At 36.8% G+C, this 17,090-nt stretch overlaps 1 protein-coding gene across 3 annotated transcripts in view; it reads left to right on the top strand.

The window, feature by feature from the left end:
• MANEA (mannosidase endo-alpha) overlaps nucleotides 1-17,090 on the top strand; it is a 75,293-nt gene that overhangs the window by 51,910 nt on the left and 6,293 nt on the right. The gene's annotated exons all lie outside the window — the stretch shown is intronic.

The raw sequence follows: 17,090 nt of genomic DNA, 5'->3' as shown, positions 1-17,090 counted from the left end.
GAGCATACGCGAGCATGAGTGGTGGGGAGGGATAAAGGGAGAGGGAGAAGCAGGCTCCCCGCTGAGCAGGAAGCCCGATGTGGGGCTCCATTCGAGTTCCCCAACATCATGACCTGAGCCAAAGACAGATGTTTAACCAACTGAGCCACCCAGGTGCCCCCTGTATTTTATATTTTAATATAATATATAAATTTAATCCCAATGAAAAATTCTAATGAGATTTTAAATGCAGAATTTAACCACCTAATCCTAAAGTTTATAAATGTTAGAAAAAAGTAAGACTTTTAGGAGTGCCTGGGTGGCTCAGTCGATTAAGTGTCTGACTTCAGCTCAGGTCATGATCTCAGGGTCATGCTGAGATTGAGCCCCCTGTTGGGCTCTGGGCTTAGCGGGAGTCTGCTTTTCCCTCTCCCTCTGCCCCTCCCCCGCTCATACTCGCCCACATGTGTGCTTTCTCTCTCTAAAAAATAAAATCTTTTTTTTCTTTTTAAGATTTTATTTATTTGACAGATAGCAGCAGAGGGAAAGGGAGAAGCAGACTCCCCGCTGAGCAGGGGCCCAATGTGGGACCTGATCCCAAGACCCTGGGATCATGACCTGAGCAGAAGGCAGAAGCTTAACTAACTGAGCCACGCAGGCACCCTTTTTAAATTTTTTTTTAAAGATTTTTTTATTTAAAATATAATTTTTTTTAATTTTATTTTTTTTTTATTTGAGAGAGAGAAAAAGCACAAGCAAGGGGAGCTGCAGGCAGAGGGAGAGGGAGAAGCAGGGTCCCTGCTGACCAAGGAGCCCAATGCAGGGCTGGATCCCAGGACCCTGGGATCATAACCTGAGCCAAAGGCAGACGCTTAACCAACTGAGCCACCCAGGAGCCCCTAATATATAAAATCTTAAAAAAAAAAATAGACTTTAAAAAATGTTAATTAATGAAAGGAAAACTTGTTTTTCCAAATAATGAAATGTACTATAAAATGACAGATATTAGGAGTATGGCATTAGCATTAGGATACAGAAAGAGATCAATGAAACATAATAGTCCAAAAACAAAGCACTTCATATGAGATTCTAGTATATAATTCAAGAATAATTTAGAATGAAGTGTAAAAGGAATGTTTATTAATAACCTTGTCTTCCTGATACTGATGTAGTTTTTTTTCATTATCTGTTCTACTGTTCTTGTCCTTAAGCAATAATTTTCATGTCTAATAATTCTTAGATTGCTCATTTTTCTTCATGTTTGTTCCTGTTTTTTAAGGTAGTGTATTAGCAAATCTTAAAATGTGAATCAGAGTATCTTTTCACTAGAGACTACTTAGTCTGAATTCTCAGGTTGTTACCACTCTTAAAAATCACTGAGGGTTTTTATTTGCTCTGAAATGTCTTGAAGTTTATATATCCTAATGGAAGACAGACTGGTTTGTCCAGTACAGGTAAGTTAAGTGAGGTCTTTAAGAGATGATGTGGACCACTGTTGAAATATTTATTTTCAAATAAAAATCTGAAAAATGAGTTTTAAGACTTCTTTTGCAGCTTAAGGAATCAGCAATTTATCAGGGAGTGGAACTAGAACTCTAGGCAAACAGGATCAGCTAAATAGGCAAGTTCTTTTTTTTTTTTTTAACCCCCAATTCCTGTCCATAAAGCCTTCTTTTTCTACTTTATAATCCTAAAGCTCCTAAGGCAGCAGCATCACCTAAATTAGCTGACTGGAAAGAGCTGTCATATGCCATGTCCCCCAGTACCATTCAGTAAGCTCTCATTGGCACTTGAAATCTGCAAATACACAGACCTTGCAAATTCTGGCACCAGGTCTGAAACTGGATAAGTAATATGATTATTCTTCCACAAAACAGGTCCAAAGGCCACTCTTCTGTCCATGTAATTCTAAATTCTGTAATCCTGGGAGATGAGAGGGAAGAGGCCTTCACAACTCAAGAAAGCTGGCCTTTAAGTATATACTTTCAGGAGTTTAAAGGTAAAGGGAGGATGTTCTGATGCATGAGGATAGGTTTGGTTTTCTCCTCTTTAAAGCTTCCTGTTTAGGGGCGCCTGGGTAGCTCAGATGGTTAAGCATCTGCCTTCGGCTCAGGTCATGATCCCAGGGTCCTGGGATCGAGTCCCACATCGGGCTCCTGACTCAGCGGGGAGTCTGCTTCTTCCTCTCCCTCTGCCTCTCCCACTGCTCATGCTCTCTCTCTCTCTCTGTATCTCTGTGTCTCAAATGAATAAATAAAATCTTTAAAAAAATAAAATAAAATAAATTTAAAGCTTCCTGTTTAGGAGAATGTGGCAAAGATATCTAATTGCCAACATACTTGGTCTATCTGTGCTTCAGCTTTTATATCTAATGATCAGAATCATTTGGAACCAGACAGGCTAATATTTTACAAAATGTTTAGGATAATTTCTTGGCCTTGTGTCTGGGGAGCAACTATGCAGTGCTTACAAAAATAGACCAGGCACCATGAGATTAGAGTTAATCTCAGCTCTGGAATTTTATATTAATTACTTCATCTTCTTGGCTTATCTACCTCATTTGTAAAATGACAGGATGAAACCATAAGATGGTTTTAGTTATTGAGTTTTTATGTGATTTCTGTAGTGTTGAGCAGATATTTCTTATAATTAGATAAAGTGTAATATGTCCTGTTTTTATAAAGAATGGAAACTTTGCCTGCTAATACAAAGAAAAGTTAATGCTTAAATAATGACAATAACTTACTAAAATTAAAGTTCTAAGGCACTGATAGAAGAGATGAATAATACTGTGAGTTCTGTGCTAATAAACTGGGGCCTACAATCTGCATAACTTACCACACCTGAAACTTTAAGAGTAAAATAAGTGGGTTTATTAGTAACTCTTTTTGCCCTTGCTAATTTTCAGCACAAGGAAATAATCTCCCTTTTCTACAATTTGATTAGTATAGAATTGCTTAGCCCCTTCCTGCCAAAAAAGCAGCCCTTCAATTTATCAGTTTTATTTTTAAAATATTCTAATAGGTTTTTAAAATATTCTAATAGTTTTAGTGTATTAATTCTATTCAATCTTGATTGATAGAATTAATCATTCTTTCGTCAGGTTTGTTTTACTCTTCCCTTTCTACTTTTTGAGCTAAAAATGTTTTTCCTTTATTCTCTTTTTTTGGTTTAGGAATAGAGAGTTTGTTAAGAAATGAGTTTGTCTCACAGTTAAGCTTTTGTCATAGCTTATTAGTTTTGATTACATAAGGGTTTAACTAGTATTAGTCACTTTGTAATTGCAGTTTTTATTTATTAACTTCAATCAAGAGTCATTTTAGGTGAGTGCTTTTAAGTCAAACAAATGAGCAGGAATAACAAAAATGTTTGACACTTTAGTTACTTGTTTTGCTTTATCTCTAGCAAACGTGGACTAATTAATTTCTTGGGGGAGCAGAGTAAATGAGTAAAGCAAAATATAAATTATGAGTTTCAAGTTATCTGCTCTTTGATATATTTGTTAGCATATTCATTGGAACAAGGACTGTTGTAGCACTTTTTAACTATATAATAAAAATCAGAGCTGGGTCTTATCCACTGTATCTTTGCCATCCTCCTGTATCTTTAAGAACATAGCAGTGAGGGGCTCTCCTGGGTGGCTCAGTAGGTTGAGCGTCAGACTCTTGATTTTGGCTCAAGTCATGATCTCAGGGTCTTGAGATGGAGCCCTCTGTGGGGCTCCCCACTCAGTGGGGAATCTAATGTTCTCCTTCCTCTCTCTGCCGTTTCCCCCTGTTCACACGCTCTCTCTAAAAGAAATAAATTTAAAAAAAAAAAAGACCACAGTGGTGAAACAGTGTTTGAGTGAAACACATTTTGGTAGATTGTGTCACTGTTTAGTCAACAGTCCTTTTTCCCTTCCCCTCCATGGAAAAGAGTGAGTGTACCTCCTGACCCATTGATGTTGGCCTTGGCCTCATGGCTTGCTTTGGCTAATAAGATGTGAAAAAACATAATATATACCATAACTGAGCATAAACACCATATGTGCTTCCATGGTTGTATTCCTTTTCTATAAGAACAGCATGCCTCAGGTGCTCTTTCTTCCTAGGCCCCAGAATGATAGGCACAGGGAGCAGATCTGAACCTGATCCACAGTCTGGAGCACAGCCATCATAGCCAGTCCATATAACTATGTGCAACAAACAAATGCTTGTCTTTGAAAGCCACGGAGATTGTGGGTTGTTAACTATATAACATCATCACATCACAATCTGACTGAATTAAACCACCCATCTAGGTAAAAGAAAATCAGGAGGATCCAGTGAAAGAACCAACTTAGCCACTGATGGTCTTGCATTTTAATAATTTTGTATTTTAAAATAGCAAGTGTTTTTCTATGTTATATATAAATCACATTTCTCATACTGTTAGTTTACCAGCATCCATTATTTATTTGGCCTATGGCTCTAGAGTCATAGGCCAAATAAATAAATAAGAAAATTCTGTTTCTCAGGCTCATGCAGATTTTTGGCTATGTTAAAAGTTGCATGTAGTATGTTTGTGGTTTTTTTTAAGATTATTTTTCAGCTCCATTTGAAAGATGTTATACTATCAATGATCTCCTCCCCCTGCCCCTTTTTTTCCTTCCTTGTTCTTAAGTTACAGGGTGAATTTGTGGTGAAAACTTGGTAAATCTCACCTAAATGGGGTATATAAATGGCAGACCTAGAGTTTAATTTGACTGTTAACCAGTTTTGCATGGAAATCTTCCACTCATGTATGCATTCATTCAGGTGCTATTCCAGATGCTGGTAATATTAAGAATAATATAATCTCTCTGTATCTTAAGGGGCTTTGCAGTTTGGTGGAGGTCAGAGACAAACACAAGTAATTGCAGGAAGAGAAAAGTACTAAGTATTATAGCACCATATAGGTGTAGGAAGACCTCATTTGTATTCTAGGGGAAGATGAAAGGTATAGAGGAGTGAAGGTGGGGTGTGGAGGAGCTGGAGGAGGAAAGCTTGATCTGATTTTTACCTCCTTTTTTGGGATATTACCAGCATATAGCATGTAAATTAAGGTTTACAACGCAATGATAAATTTATACTGTAGTATGATTGCCATTGTAGCACTAGCTAATACCTCTATCATGTCACATAATTATAATCTCCTCTAGTGATGGGAACAATTAAGATCTAGTCTTTATAATACGGTTTTGTTGTGTATAACCACTGTCCTGTGTGTTAGATCTCCATGGTTTTTATCTACTAGTTCCAAGTATATACCCTTAAACAAAATCACTCCCATTCCTCCAGCCCTCAGGCCCTGGCAACACGATTCTACTGGTTTTTTGTGTTGTTGTTGTTGTTGTTGTTTTGCATTCATTTTCTTTTAGATTCCACATGTAAGAGATATCCTAAATTGTCTTTGTCTGACCTGTCTCACTTATCTTAATGACCTCATGGTCCACCCATGTTGTCACACATAGCAGGATTTCTTGTTTTCTCATGGCTGAATAGCATTCCATTGTGTATATATACCACATTTTCCTTATCCATTCATCCATTGGACACTTACCTTGTTTCCATATATTGTCTATTGTAAATAATGCTGGCAGGAACATGAGGGTGCAGATATCCTTTGGGGATAGTGATTTCATTTCCTTTGAATAAATACTCTGAAGTGAAATTTCTATATTATGATAGTGCTGTCTTTAATTTTTTAAGGAACCTCCATACTGCTTTCTGTAGTGGCTGCACCACTTTACATTCCCACTGCCGGTACACAAGGGTTCCCTTTTCTCCACATCTTAATCAACAGTTCTTTTTGATGATAGCACCTCACATCTGTTATTATGCCCATCTTATTTTGGTTTTTATTTGCATTTCCCTGATGATTACCTGTTGGCCATTTGGATATCTTCTTTGGAAAAAAATGTCTCTACTTTTCCTCTGCCCATTTTTTAATCAGATTTTTTTAATTGAATTGTATGAGTTCTTTATAAATTTTGGATATTAACTCCTTATCCAATACATGGTTTGCAGATATTTCCTACCATTCCATAGCTGTCTTTTCATTTTATTGTTTCTCTTCTACAGTGTAGATTTTAAGTTCGATATAGTCCCACTTACTGATTTTTTTTTCTTTTGTCGTTTGTACTCTTGTTGTCATATACAAAATATCATGTCAAGACCAATGTCAAGAAGGTTCTTACCCATATTTTTTTCCTAAGAGTTTTGCAGTTTCAGGTCTTATGTTTAAGTCTTCAAGTCCCTCTCAAGGCAATTTTTGTGAGTTGTATAAATTAGGGGTCCAGTTTTCTTTTTCTACATGTGGTTATGCAGTTTTCCCAGCACCATTTGTTGAAGAAATTATCTTTTCTTCACTGGTTGTTCCTGATCTCCTAATTGACCTTATATGCAGGGACTTAATTCTGGGCTCTTTATTTTGTTCCATGGGTCCATGCGTCTATCTTACACCAGTACCAAATTTTAATTACCATAGCTTCGTAGTATAGTTTGAAATTAGGAAGTGTGATACCTCTAGTTTTATTGTTCTTTCCCATGATTATTATATCTATTAGGGATCTTCTGAGGTTCTAAACAAATTTGAGCATTATTTTTTCTGTTTCTGTGAAAAATTACATTGGATTTGGATAGGAATTGCATTGAATCTGTAGACTGCTTTGGGTAGCATGAACATCTTAACAATATTATCTCTTAAAACTGTGAACACGAGATGTCTTTCCATTTGTTTATGTTGTCTTCAATTTCTTTTAGCAAAGTTATGTAGTTTTCATTATACAGATCTTTTACTTCCTTGGTTAAATTTATTCCTCTGTATTTATTATTGTTTTTGATGTGTTTGTGAATGAGATAGATTTTTTTTTTTCCTTTTCAGATGTATGTTAGTGAATAGAGTGCAACTGATTTCTCTATATTGGTTTTAATTTGTGCAACTTTACTGAAGTCACTGATTAGATCCAATAATTTGAGTCTTCGGGATTTTCGATATATAAGGTCCCATCATCTGCAAATAATGACAGTTTTACTTATTCCTTTCCTATTTGGATACTTTATATATCTTTGTTTTGCCTGGTTGCTCTAGCTAGGACTTGCATGGGCTATTTTGAATAAGAGTGGTAAGGTGAGCATACTTGTCTTGTTCCTGATCTTAGAGGAAAAATTTTCAATTTTTCCCTGACTATAGTGTTAGCTGTGGGTCTGTTGTATTTTGCCTTTAATATCATTAGATATGTTCTTTTGCCTCTCTTTTCATAGGATCTATAGTTTTCCATCCATCCCTGTAGCATCATTATCTAGCTTTGGCATCAGGATAATGCTGGCCTCATAAAATGAGTTTAGAAGTGTTCCCTCCTCTTCTAGTTCTTAGAAAAAAATTGAAAAGTAATGGCATTAATTCTTCTTTAAATATTTGACAGAATTGCCCAATTAAGTAAGACATCTATCTGGTCATGGGGTTTCAGTTGTCAGGAAGTTTTTGATAATGATTCAATCTCCTCACATGTTACTGTTCAGACATTCCTATTTCTGTGTCTCTAGGAAATTATCCATTTCTTTGATGTCATATAATTATTCATAGTAGTCTCTTATGATCCTATTTATTTTGGTAGTGTCTGTTGTAATTTCTTTTTATTTGAGTCTTCTGTCTCATATTCTCAGTCTTGCTTAAGAGTTGTAAATTTTGTTATCGTTCAAAAAAACTAGGATCTTAGTTTCATTGATCTTTTCTATTGCTTTTCTGGTTTCCATTTACTTTTGCTCTGATCTTTATTATTTCCTTCCTTACGCTAACTCTGGGCTTAGTTTGTTCTCTTTCTAGTTCCTTGAAGTGTAAAGTTAAGGCTGTTTATTTACGATCTTTCTCATTTCTTAATATGTGCATTCATCACTATAAACTTCTGTCTCAACTAGTTTTGCAGCATTCCATTGGTTTTGGTATGTTGTGTTTCCATTTTCATTTGAGATATTCTTTGATTTCTTTTTTTTTTAAATTGGGTATAATTGACATGTAGCATTATATTAGTTTCCAGTGTACAATGTAAAGATTTTATATTTATATATATTGTGGAATGATCACCACAATTAGTTAACATCCGCCACCATACATAATTATAAAGCTTTCTTGTGATAAAATCTTTTAAGATCTACTCTCTTAGCAAGTTTCAGATGTGCAGTGAAGTATTAGGAACTGTAGTCACCATGCTATACATTACATCCCCATGACTGACATTTTTTATAACTGGAAATCAGTACATTTTAAACACCTTTGCCCACATCCCTCAACCTCCCGCCCTTTGCTTTGTGAGCTTGGTTTGTTCCACATTTAAGTGAGATCAAACAGCATAATTACCTCAAGGTTTACCCATGTTGTCACAAATGGCAAAATTTTATTCTTCATTCTTTATTATGACTGAATAAAATTCCATTGTGTGTGTGTGTGTGAGTATATATACACATACATACTGCTACTTCTTTACCCATTCATCCTTCACTAGACATATAGGTTGTTCTGTTGTCTTGGCTATTGGCAATAATGCAGCCTAGTAATATTTTGTTGATGATTTTTGCATCTGTGTTCATCATGGATGTTGGCCTGTAATTTTCTTTTCTTGTGGCATCCTTGTCTGGTTTGGGTATCAGGGTAATGCTAACCTTGTAAAATTAGTTTGCTAATTTTTACAAGAGAGTTTGCTTCTCTTCTGTATTTTGGAAGAGTAGAGATTGCTATAAATTCTTTGAATATTTGGTAGAATTCACCAACAAAGCATTCTGTCCCTGAACTTTTGTTTATTGGAAGTTTTTGATTACTGACTCAATCTCCTTACCAATAATTGGTTTGTTCAGATTTTCTTTCTTCATGATGAAGTCTCAGAAGGTTGTATGTTTCTAGAAACTTATCCATTTTTCTAGGTTGTTCAATTTGTCGGCATATAATTGTTCATTGTAGTTTTTATGATCCTTTGTATTTCTGTGGTTTATTTGTAACATCTCTTTCATTTCTGTTTTTTGAGTTTTCTTTGTGAGTCTAGTTAAAGGTTTGTCAATTTTGTTTAAATTTTCAAAGAAACAGCTGTTTTCTTCTTTTCTATTGTCATTTTAGTCTCTATTCCCTATATAAAACTCCAAACTTTGTTATATATATTTTCACATATAGCTCCAAACTCTTTGGTTTTTTGTTTTGTTTTGCTTTGTTTTCTAGTTCCTTAATGTGTAAAGTTAGGTTGTTCGTTTGAGATTTTTTTCTTATTTCTGAAGGTAGGCATGTATTGCTATGAACTCCCCTCAAGTTTTTGTATTTTTTATTTCTATTTTCTTTGTCTCGTTTTTTTTTATGTTCAGTTAGCCACTGTATAGTATACATTATTAGTTTTTGATGTAGTAGTGTTCAATGATTCATTAGTTGTGTATAAAACACCCAGTGCTCACCACAACACGTGCCCTCTTTAATACCCACCACCCTGTTATCCTATCCCCCTACCCCTCTCCCCTCTGAAACCCTCAGTTTGTTTCCCGGGGTCCATAGTCTCTCATGGTTCATCTCCCTCTCTGATTTCTCCCCCTTCAGATTTCCCTCCCTTCCCCTCTGGTCCTCCATGCTATTGCTTATGTTCCACATATGAGTGAAACCATATGATAATTGTCTTTCTCCGCTTGACTTACTTCACTTAGCATAATCCCCTCCACTTGCATCCATATTGATGCAAATGGTGGGTATTCATCCTTTCTGATGGCTAATATTCCATTGTATATACATACCACATCTTTATCCATTCATCTGTTGAAGGGCATCTCAGTTCTTTCCACAGTTTGGCTATTGTGGACATTGCTGCTATGAACATTGGGGTGCATGTGCCCCTTCTTTTCACTACATCTATGTCTTTGGGGTAATTACCTAGTAGTGCAATTGCTGGGTCGTAGGGTAGCTCTATTTTTAACATCTTGAGGAACCTCCATACTGTTTTCCAGAGTGGCTGTACCAGCTTGCATTCCCACCAACAGTGTAAGAGGGTTCCCCTTTCTCCACATCCTCGCCAACATTTGTTGTTTACTGTTTTGTTAATTTTTACCATTCTAACTGGTGTAAGGTGGTATCTCAGTGTGGTTTTGATTTGTATTTCCCTGTTGCCAACTGATGTTGAACATTTTTTCATGTGTCTGTTAGCCATTTGTATGTGTTCTTTGGAGGAGTGTCCATGTCTTATGCCCATTTTTTGACTGGGTTATTTGAGTTTGAGAAGTTCTTTATAGATCTTGGATATCAGCCCTTTCTCTGTAATGTCATTTGCAAATATCTTCTCCCATTCCGTGGGTTGCCTCTTAGTTTTGTTGACTGTTTCCTTTGCTATGCAGAAGCTTTTTATCTTGATGAAGTCCCAAAAGTTCATTTTTGCTTTGTTTCCCTTGCCTTTGGAGACGTGTCTTGAAAGAAGTTGCTGTGACCAAGGAATTTTTAAATTTCTCTTTTAATTTCTTCTTTGATATATTAGTTGTTCAGTACCATGTTGTTTAATCTCCACATGTTTGTGAATTTCCCAGTTTTCTTAAAATTGTTTTCTGGTTTCATCAAGCATCTTTTCTGACCACATGGTGTATGATTTCAATCTTAATATATTTGTTAAGACTCGTTTTGTGGCCTAACATATGACCTATCCTGGAGGATGGGTGAATGACGATGCACTTTAAGAAGGTGCAGTCTGTTGCTTTGATTGAAATTTTCTGTAAATATCTGTTAAGTTCATCTGTTCTGACATGTTAAGGCCTATAATTTCTTTTACTCTCTGAATAATTTATCCATTGACTTAAGTGGGTATTTAAGTCCTCTACAATTATTGTATTGCTTTTTCTCCCTTCGGGTGTTTTAACATTTGCTTTATATATTTAGGTGCTCCTATGCTGAGTGCATAAATATTTATAAATGCTACATCTTCTTATTGGATTGACCCCTTTATCAGTATGTAATCCCCTTTTTTATCTCTTATGATAGTCTTTGTTTTGAAAGCCTATTTTGTGGGATATACATATAGCTACTCCTGCTTTCTTTTTGTTTCTTTTTGCATGAAATACCTTTTTCCATCCCTTCACTTTCAGACTACATGTTCTTATATCTGATACTCTTGTAGGTACCATATAGATGGGTCTTGTTTTTATTTATTTATTTTTAATCCATTTAGCCTGTCTGTTGATTAGAGAATTTAGTCCATTTACATTTAAAGTAATTTGATAGTTTGTACGTCTTGCTGTTTTGTTGTTTTCTGGCTGTTTTTGGGTTCCTCTGTTCTTTTGTCTTCTTTTGCTCTCTTCCTTTGTGGTTTGATGGCTTTCTAGTGGTGTGCCTAGATTCCTTTCTCATTATTTTGTGTGTGCATGTATCTGCTGTAGGTTTTTGCTTTGTGATTACCATGAGGTTTACATATAACAAGTTATATTTGTAACAGTTTTAAATTGATAAGTTTGAATGCATTCCAAACTCTACAGTTTTACTCCCCTCACACCTCTTTTATGTTTGTGGTGTCACATTTTACATCATTTTATTGTGTGTATACTTTATTTGTAGTTTTTACTCTTTTTATTTTTTAAGCTTCATGCTAGCTTTGTGATTAATTCACTACCCTCACTATTTATTTACCTTTACCAGTGAAATTTGTACTTTCACAAGTTGTGAAATATTTAGTGCCCTTTCTTTTCTACTTAAAACAGTCCCTTTAACATTTCTTGTAAGGCGGGTTTGTGGTGGTGATCTCCTTTGGCTTTTGCTTGTGTGGAAAACTCTTTTATCTCTTCTGAATTCTGAATGATAACTTTGCCAGGTGCAGTGTTCTTGGTTGTGACACTTTTTTCTGGTCTACTTAGTTTTTGCTGAAAAATTTGCTATTAGTCTTATGGAGGTTCCCTTATATGGTAACAAGTGTTTTTCTCTTACTGTTTTTAAGAATCTTTCCTTGTCCTTAACTTTTGACATTTTAATTACATTTTAAGACATTTAATAATCTCTAACTGCGAGTCTTTCTGGGTTCATCTTTTTAGGAATTCTCTGAGCTTCTTGGATCTGGAGGTGTTTTCCTTCCTCAGGTTAGGGAAATTTTCAGTTATTATTTCTTCAGATAAGTTTTCTGCCCCCTTCTCTCTCTCTCCTCCTCCTGGACCTCTATCATGCAATTGTTAGTTTGCTTGATGTTGTCGTATAAATCCCTTAATCTAGCTTCACTGTTTTTCCACTTTTTTTTTTTATTTTTTATTTTTTTGCTGCTCTGATTGGTAAGTTCTTATGACTTGTGTTTGAGCCTTTCTTCTGATTCATGCTATCAAATCCATCTGGTGTATTTTCCAGTTCAGCTATTTTATTCTTTAGCACTGACTTCCGTTTGGTACTTTGTTATATTTCCTATTCCTTTGTTGAAGTTCTCACTTTTTAAATCCTTTCTTCAGAGTTTTGTGGACATAATTATGATCATTAATTTCAACTCTTTATCAGGTAAGTTACTATCTCTATTTACTATCTCTGTCACTTGATTCTATGTTGGTTTCTACACATTAGATGAAACAACTACCTCTCCCAGTCTTGAATGGCTAGCCTTTTGCAGGAGATGAACCTTAACATTCAACCCTGCCCTAGCTTTTGGTTGTCTCTCAATCCTTTGTGTTTGTCCAAGCATCCTATATTATTTCTAACAGATCCCTGTATTGGGGTGTTCCAATAACTAGTTAGTTACCCAAAGCAGGGGAGGGCCTCATTCAGCATGTAGACTCAGGCTGATTAGAAGCCAGACCCTTAAGGCAGTAGCTTTTAAAGAATGCAGATATGTTTGTGGTCCCACTGGACTATATATAAGACGCACTGGCCATCAGAGCCAGGTGATCGGGAGGTGTTGTCTGAGTGGCAGTTGTGAAAACTGGGGCTTCAGGCAAGTTTATAAGCTCCTTTCTGGGAAATTCCACAAGCTGTAGTGAGGCAGAGAGAAGGCACAAAGATAGCATCCCCTGGCCTATGTTCCCTGAGAGCACTTCGGTAGGCTCTAGCTGGGTGCCAAACCTGAAGCCTGCTCCTAAGGCTGAAGCTCCAGGACAAGCAACTCAACCTTTTTGACAGAATGGGGCTGTGTTTCAATCTGCTATCTGGGTGGTGCCCCACCAAGGACTATCTGATTATTATAGTTCTGGGGGACTCAGGAACTCAGGCTCTGCTGCTACCAGAGCCAGGCTATCAGGGGTTATCCTTTGGGTTGCAGCCACAAAAATCAGGGCACCAAACACATGTAAGACCTCCCCTCTGAGAGATGCTGACCTTCTGGAGTGCAGCAGAGGGAGCACGGGAGATAGTACCTGCCCTCTGAGGGCTCAGAAAAGGTTTACAGCAGCTCTTAAATGTGGGTGGTTGGTGGTGGTTTTTTGTTTTGTTTTGTTTTTAGATTTGTCAGAGCACAAGCAGGTGGAGTGGCAGGCAGAGGAAGAAGCAGTTTGGTAGTGTTAGTCTGCCAAACTGCCTCTTTGATTGTTACAGCCCTGTGGGACCCAGGAACCCCTCATTCTCTAGAGCCAGGTGATCAAGGGGTGTTTTCTGAGTTGCAGCCACAAAAACTGGGTTACCAGGCATGGATAAAAGCTCTCCTCCAGGAGATCCTGGTGCTCTATAGCATAACTGAGAGAGATTAATAAGATGGCACTCACCAGCCTTCTCCCCAGAGAGTCCTCCTTAGGCCTCTGCCCCTCAGACCAATGCTTTCACATTAGCAAATGAGTCTGTTTCACATAAAGTCTGGTCACCTGCAAAGGACTGCTTCCGTGCTGGGCCTTGGGGCAGGTGAATCTGCACATGAGCCTTTTAAGAGCCATTTTTCAGTTTACCATAGCCCCATCAATCTGGTAGGTGTAAACCCTGGAGGTCTTCAAAGCCAGATGTTTTGGAGTCTCATCTCTCAGGTGCCAGTCTTAAACGTTAGGATGCCCAATGTGGGATCAAGCACTTTGCTTCTCAGGGAGAGGCTCCCAACTTTTGAATCCCCATCCGATTATGAGTCCGTGGTGCGGTTTTATGGTGAGATTGTGTCTCAGCCTTTCCTACCCACTTTGATGTGGTTTTCCCCTTGTTTACCAGATGTGAAGAGCTCACTCTGCCAAGTTTTAGGGTTTTTTTCAGAGGAAATTGTTCCATAGATAGCTATAGATTCAGTGTGTCCGTGTAAGGTGAGTTGTAGGTTCCTACGTCACTATCTTGAATTGGAGCTGTTTTTTTTTTTTTTTCTTTTCCTAGTACAGTTATATTTATTTCAACAAAATTATAAAGTAAAACTACAAAGAAAAATATTTGACACAGAGACACATTTTGTAAAGAGGAAAGTTAGCAGTAATCGGTGTAAGTATAATAAATTATATCTGTTGATATTTTGGGGGAAAGTATTACCAGAAGAAACACTAAAATACAGCATTGTTGCCATAGCATGTGAAAACATTTCCAGAGAAAATTAGTGATTTTCACTTGAACACTTAATTTTTCAGCCCTCTTTGAATTTATATTCTGAAATTTGATGTTCTATTGCAGTTTCCACTTGCATGGATTATCTTTCCCATCCCCTTCTCCCTCTCTTCTTCTGAAATCCTGATTATTCTGATATTTGTCTTTTTTATAATTACCACTCATTTAGGCTTTCTATACTTTAACTGTAAGCTCCCTCTTCCATGTTATTTCAAAATTCTTATCCTCCATGCAGTTATTCTTTCATGTGGTCTGTATATGCTCTCTGTTACATTCTGGATCTAATTTACTGAATTTTTGCTCCAGAATTTGGAAAGAACTCATTTTGTATTTTTAATTCCTGATTTGATTGAATTCTTTCTGAATTTCCTTGTAACTTGTTGAGTTTCCTCATTACAGCTATTTGAAATTCTTATCTGCTTTCCCAATTTCCTCCCAATCCCCGGTTATAGATCTCCCACCTTAGTACTCCAGGTGCTGAGGGAGAGAATGGCTTTCTCTGGTTGCCATAACTAGGCACTCACTGCTTTCCTTTTCCCCTGCAGGAGAGGTCACTGCCACCAGATAAATTAGCACCCTTCAGTGTTTCATTGGGCAGAGGGGTGGTGCCAGGAAAGTTTTTCTTACAATCTCAGGTGGCCCTTTGCAATGGTGTGCTAGAGTCTGCCTTAGGGAAGACTCTCTGACGCTATTCCAGTCTGTACTCACCTAGTTTTTGTCCCGTAGGGGCAAGAATGGTCTAGGCAGTTTGGCTCACTCCTCTGGTGGGTGACACTCCTCCCAGGTTCCTTGGAGTAAGGTGATGGGTCTAAAAACACCCATGAGGGTGCTTTTGTTCATGTATGAATGTCTAATCCTTTGATTTTTGGGGTGGATAAATAGGAACATTTTATGCCAGCGTGTTGCTGACCTCACTCTCCAGGATCATCAGATGTACACTTTAGAAAGTTTACTTTGGCTGCAGGGTGGAGAAGAGCTGGAAAGGTCAAAAGTGTAGCAGTATGAAATGAGGGAACATTTATGACTCTTTCTAATCTGAAGCTAACGTTTGATTTTATATATAGTATTCTGTCATTTATCAGGTTACTTTAATATTGGTCTAATAGGTTTTTCCCAATGAAAGAGAAATATTAACTAGATTACATCATTAATTAAACCTACAAAGTGATTTTATTATAATTAAGAAGTTTAAAATATAGGAGGGGAAAATGAAATATTGTATATTTATCAATGGCTTTTTTTGATCTGTACTTTACAAAAGAAGGAAAGGATGACATTTATATTTTGACATAGGCTATTTGCTTAAACAAGGTACCCTTTATATATAAAATGGAAGCTTAGAAAATACAACATTCCATCTAAAGGGAGAATTAGCCAAGGTCACATTATATAGGAACATGAAAATACCTATACCCTTGCCATTCTGCTTTCACTTGAAGTTAAAAAGTAAATACTAGGGGCGCCTGGGTGGCTCAGTCGTTAAGCGTCTGCCTTCGGCTCGGGTCATGATCCCAGGATCCTGGGATCGAGCCCCGCATCGGGCTCCCCGCTCCGCGAGAGGCCTGCTTCTCCCTCTGTTTCCTCTCTCGCTGTGTCTTTCTCTGTCAAATAAATAAAGTCTTTAAAAAAAAAAAAAAGTAAATACTAGAGCTACTGAAAACTATGACTGTCCTAGCAGTACTTAAATATACAGAATTGAATTTGACCTTATTTTGTTACTGATAAAACTTCCTTTTAGTAAAATGAGATTTCAATAATATTATACAAAGTAGGGAATATTTTCACTAAATGCTGTCTGACTTTAAAATTCTGTGACTAGTAAAATCCATTTTATTATTCATTATTCATAGTACTCATATTTGTTATTTATTCATTTTACTTTAATTGGGTAATTGAAAACAAAAGCATTTTAAAGATGGATTTATTTTAGAGAGGGAGGGGCACAGGGAGAGTGAGAGAGAATCCCAAGCAGACTCTGCGCTGAGCAGCAGCCCAGGCAGGCTTGATGCCACCACCCTGAGATCATGACCTGAACCGAAACCAGGAGTGGGATGCTCCGTCAACTGTCGCACCCAGGTGGCCCCAAAACAAAGGCATTTTATATTGCAGTAGCATAGAAGTTTCTAATTCCATACCTGCTTCATAGAGACTAAACCCTAAGATTAGAATAACATCAAGATGTTTATTAGATGGTCATAAAGATGATGTTTAATGGCTACTGGTAAGTCAGTTAAAGTTAGTAATAAAAGTGCAAAATCTCCTATTTGATTTACAGATCTAAGTGACAATCTACACTATTAGTTTGAAGTATCATACAAAATGGTTTTACTAGCCATAATCAGTTTTTCTTGATTTATATATAAGCTGAAAATGAATCTTCTGTGCACAGTATTTAAAAAAAATACTTTTGGTTACTGCTTTCTACAATTATGATAGAGATCTATAAACCATATCAATAAGAAGACTTCATGGTACTAGTGAGTATTATTTTTCCAGTAATTTTGTGATAAATTCTTTGAGTACTATTACACATTAAATGTAGATTATTTTGTGAAATGGTGTTTTAATGATAGAGGACTTTGCTCTTGGGGAGCCTGGGTAGCTCAGTTAAGCTTTTGACTCTCGATTACTGC

The sequence above is a fragment of the Phoca vitulina genome, unplaced genomic scaffold (genome assembly GCF_004348235.1).
Source record: "Phoca vitulina isolate PV1807 unplaced genomic scaffold, GSC_HSeal_1.0 scaffold9, whole genome shotgun sequence".
In the NCBI taxonomy this organism is placed as follows: Eukaryota; Metazoa; Chordata; class Mammalia; order Carnivora; family Phocidae; genus Phoca; species Phoca vitulina.
The sequence above is the reverse complement of the archived record's forward strand: the minus strand, read 5'-3'. Positions and strand labels throughout refer to the sequence as shown.